Source organism: Nicotiana tabacum, chromosome 2 (assembly GCF_000715075.1).
Source record: "Nicotiana tabacum cultivar K326 chromosome 2, ASM71507v2, whole genome shotgun sequence".
Lineage (NCBI taxonomy): Eukaryota > Viridiplantae > Streptophyta > Magnoliopsida > Solanales > Solanaceae > Nicotiana > Nicotiana tabacum.
The window spans coordinates 110,713,627-110,718,917 of record NC_134081.1 but is presented as its reverse complement, the minus strand read 5'-3'; positions in this window follow the sequence as shown (position 1 = coordinate 110,718,917).

Sequence of the window (5,291 nt, the reverse complement as noted above, 5' to 3'; positions counted from 1 at the left end):
TGGTATAACTCTAATTACAGAAGAAAATCTCATAATTAGCTAATTAACCGTTTCTTATTTGATTCGTTCCGAGATTTATACCATAATCCTCGACTAGTCACTGAGGTTTATGCCGTGATCCTCGACCAGTCACGGATATCTCGTCTTTCTGTTATTGTGCTATCTTCGATCTTGCTAGATATCTGTCTCGTTTGGCTTCGATCGCTACTAGCCTCGATCTCGACAGGTACCTCGGTTCTGAACTTAGTACTTAGTCCTCGTGATTTAGTCTGTTCCGTTACGAGGCCGTCCTTCGATGCAATTCTCCCGGTCTCGGTCAAATAATAAAATCGGATGGGCCCGTTTTAACCGTATACAGATAGTCCCCTCGTTTTTTTGGAGTGTAATGACAAGAAACAAATTAAGCCTTCGATTTTTTTACCTCGACCTGTCATGACGTCATCCTCGTGACGTAAGCAATGGAAGTGAATGAAATGTCCCGTCTGTACAGTTACCAAGGCATTAAACGCACGTCGGTCGATGGTTCGCCACCACCAATTTTGAACCATCGTTGTGAAATCTATAAATAGCTCCTCTCTTCACCATTTCGAACTTTTACTTTCAAATTTCCAATCTCCAAAGCTTTTTACATCTTCTAAGTTTTTCATCTGCAAATCTACGATTCTTACTGCTAACCTCTTCTTAGAATACCAAATCTTATCATCTCCATCTATTTTTAACTTCAAGTCCAAATGGCGAAAACGTCAAAAACTGTTCCTCAAAAGGAAAACGCTTCTTCATTGCGGCCGGCCGGCGACAAAACACCGGTGGAGCCGCGCCCTGAGGAGTGTGTTCCCGGGGGGTACGTCCTCACTTCCGACTTTAAAATTGATAAAGCCTCGTCAATTCCTGGTTGATGCGAGCCAATGTCGAGGTATATATGCTCGATAACCGAGGGATACCTTAAGTAGGTAAATAAAGATTGCAACTAGGAGGGCAAAGAAGTGGTGATCCCGACCCCCGAAGAGGACATCACCACCCATGTTGAAGGGTTTCTAAGTGTTTACACTTACCCTTTCACGCCGGGCCCCCTCGACCCTGTCGTCGTTGATTTTTGCCGTCAATACCAAATAACCCTAGGCCAAGTCCATCCTTCCTTTTGGCGAATTGTTATTCTGCTCCGATTCTTCGTGAGCAAAGTCGAGGGGATGTCTTTCACCCTCGACCACCTCATCAGGTTGTACAGCCCCCGCCTCTATCGAGGCGGGTTAATAAAACTCCAACGCCGGGCTACTAAAGTGCTGTTCTCGAGCATATAGGAGGACAAGGACTGAGACTGGATGGGCCGGTTCATTCGAGTGAGGATTTCCGACCTAATCCGGGCCAAGAAGATGTCATTTCTCGAGAAATGGAATATAAAGCGTAAGTACAATCCCACTGTTAGCTCCTATTTAGTGTTTTGCTCATTTGCTTCTTCTCATCGATATCCTTTTCCGTGATGTAGCGGTTGCTTGGATGCCCGGTGCAATTCCTAACCTCAAGAGCTGGGTTCGGGACCTGGACTCGACCTCTACGTATGCCAAGCGCTCATGGCGCGATTTATCAAAGGGCCGATGGGAGGCCAAAACTCATGGTAAGCTCCTTTTCCACGTCTTTGATGATTTTGTTAAAGCGTTTCTTACTTAATTTCCTTTCATGCATGCCTTGGCAAAGATGCTGTCATGAGGCCCTTATCTGGTGAGGAGGAGACTTTGATCCCGACACCGAAATTGGCGAAGGACAAAAGGAGGAAAAAGACCTCAACCTCTGAGGATCCAGAACCTAAGAAGAAGAAGGCCCGTAAGCCGAAGAAGAAACATCATCCTTCTGACCGAAGACTCTGTTCGGCGTCTAAGGAAGGAAGACGAAGAAGAGGAAGAAGATGACTCTGGGTTGGTGGCCCGAGTGGAAATGAGCACCGAGGCCCCAAAGGCCACCACTGAATCGGTGAAGGCTGCAGAGGCTCCGTCTCGAGATGAGGGGGTCTCGGGAAGAGACTTGGGTGAAGTCCCCGAGTCATCGAGGATTGAAGATGCCTCCCACCATAATGAGCCAGCGGTAGGTACGGCTGTAGGGGCTGGTCTCGAGGCCCCTCGAGATGGAGAGAATGCCCCAAGTGATCCACCTGGGGCAATAGAAATTGGATGCTCGCCTCATTTTTCGAGGAGATGATTCAAGAGGCTCGGGCCTTGAAGACCCTCTCCATCGAAGGAGCCCACGGAAGGGAGGATCCCTTCCGTGATTACTTTATTGGGGTCGAAGATGCTACCGACCTGAGCGACTTGGAGGTCTCGAGGAAGGACTCGGGCGAGGCATCGAGCCTTTTCAACGAAGCACAGCAAGCTCTGAATCGGGTAAGCCTTAACTCCGCTTGTTGGTATTGCCCTTGTGTTCATTTTTCTCTTCATGTTTAACTTCTTTTCTTCTTTATGTGTAGGCCTCAGCGCTTCATCGGGAAGTATTTTCTCGCTCTCGAGCTGAGCTGAGTCAGTGTGAGGCCAACCTCTGAGGGCTCACGGAGGAGAGAAATTCCCATAGACTTCTCTGTGGGAAAAAGAATAGGAGACCAAGGACATCCGAGCCGAGTTGGCCAGGGCTCACCAAGATCAGACCGACCTGATCGAGTAGGTAATAAAAATCTTAAAAGCTCATGGGCTCGATTCGGTAATGGTGGCTAACATTTCAATCTCACAACTGCAGCAGAAGGTCGAGAGGATCGAGCAGCTCCGCGAGGAAGTCAATATGATGCAGGCAGAGACCTTGGGGTGGAAAGAAGGTATGTACCGCTTTGCTGTAGAAAAAGAGACTGCTTTATCCCAATTATCATCGGCCGAAAGTCAACTTCGAGGCATAAAGGAGAAAAGCTCAATTCAGGCAAAGAAAATAGAGGAGCTCGAGGCTTGGTTGGCTTTCGAACTTGCAAAGGCCAAGTCTGAAGCCAAAAAGGCAAAGACCGAGGCAGAGGCGATCGTGGCCGTCTACCGAACCGATGCTGAAGCCGCTCAAGTCCAAGTGAGAGAGGCAGCCGAGACCGCTCAAACTCAAGCACATTGGATTGCTGAACTCGCCAAATGCCAATCTCGGAGGGAAACCCTCGAGGAGATCCACGCTCGAGGTTTCGATCTTACTGACGAGATAATAAAGGCTAGAGAGCTTGAAGTTGATGCTGGAGCGCTAGCCTCCTCCTCCGACGATGATGATGCCGAGAGCAAGAGCGGGTCCGAGAGAGGGGAGGACCTCGATGGAGAAGAAGCTGCCCGTGGAGAAAATTAGGAACCTTAGAATTTTTCACTTTTGATTTTTTGTGTAGGATCCTGATCGGACCTTGTAAATATTCTTATATATATAAAGATCTCTTTCCTTTCCGATTTTTCTTTATTTCATTTTCTGCCTGGTGAAAATTTTGTTTCATTCATGCCTTATGAAAATTTTGTTCATAAGTTCGAGGCTTAGGCAATTTGATCGAAGTCGGACTAGTGTAATTTTTATAATCTAATGAGTACTTGCTCGAACTCGGAGTAGGGTGACCCTTAGGTTTTAATTGAGTGAGGATAATTTCTCGAACTCAAAAATAAAATGGCCATTTAGGCTCTTGAATTAGGCCGATACTGCCATAGTAAAAAGAATGGCTTTCTCCCCCTTTTCGGCTTGAAAAGTTTATTATTTGATCATATAAAATCTGTTGTGCCTTAGCATGAAATAAGGGATTTGCTCGAGAGTTCGAACGATTCCGTACCCATTAGGGTTTTCAAGGGTTGATATTATCAAGACCCTTTGTTTCGTAATGCCTTAGCATAAAATAATATCGACCCTTGAAAGCCCTAATATCAATCCTTTATTTCGTAATGCCTTAACATAAAATAAAGAATTCGTTCGAGAGTTCGAACGACTATTAGGGTTTTTGAGGGTCGATATTATCGAGTCCTTAGTAATTCAGCTAAGGGTAGCCTTTTTAACTGGTTTATGAAAATATTCGAAGGCCTGTTTTATAACGGAAATCGGACGTCTCTGAACCGTGTTAATTTGGCCGTTGCCTTTAGCTTGGGACTCGTCTTTGGGGATTGTTACCCTGTTATACTTCGAACTTGTTCGAAGTATCTGTCCCCGAGTGGGGTAGCCGTGGCCTATAAAATCGAGGGTTGCCTTTTTAAGGTCTTACGATCTCAAGGTTTAGTAATTCGATCATGTCGATTTTTCTGATGGTGGTCCCCGAGTGCGGGGTCAAATGTTCGAACTTTAGTTGTGACTAGCCCTTAAGCCAGTTTCCACAATAGATCACAAACACGACATTGTAAAGTAAATATTTCTCGAAGGCATGAAATATCTGGGAAGGAAAAATACTTTTTTCAATAGATTAACATGCGTATATGTTTGCCATTAGGGCTCGAATAATCTACATGGGCATGGTTCGTTCAACTATTTGACCCTTACAAAATTTACCTATTGAGACCTTGTCGGCACAAAGCATTTTCCTTGTAACTATCCAAGGGTGATGCCCCCAGTATTCGAGGTTGATTGTAAAGGAGCTTCAGATACTGTTGAATTGCTCTAAGTTAGAACGAACAATGGTTGCCTCATTAAAAACCTCGCCGGAAAAACCCGTTTGAGACAAAAATCGGTCTAAGGGAAAAAGAGTGCAACGCGTGCTTTCAGACCTAAGGACGTTGTGTTTGAAGAAACTTTTGATGTATTCGATTAAACACCTCCAAATGGTTAGTATAAAATATAAACGAAAGTTGAGAAGGTCGTACCTTAGCAGTAATATCGTTTGAGGAGTGATATGTTTTAATTGTTTGGTAATTATTCGCCGTTCATCGTGCCAAGTTTGTAGGATCCCTTTCCGATGATATCGAGGACCTGATACGGTCCTTCCCAGCTCGGGCCAAGTTTTCCTTTATTTGGTTCTTGAGTATTGAGGGTGACCTTCCTCAGAAGCAAGTCTCCGATTTTAAAGTGTCGAAGAATGGCTCTTCGATTGTAGTACCTTTCGATCCGTTGTTTCTGTGCGGCCATTCGAACGAGAGCGGCTTTTCGCTTTTCATCTAGCAATTCGAGGCTTGTATTCATAACCTCGTGATTTGACTCTTCCGTTGCATATCGAAAGCTGATGCTGGGTTCCCCGACTTTAACCGGGATCAGAGCTTCGGCGCCATATAATAAAAAGAATGGAGTTGCCCCCATACTGGATTTTGGTGTTGTTCAATATACCCAAAGGACTTCGGGCAATATTTCTCTCCATTTTCCCTTAGCGTCATTCAATCTTTTCTTTAGAT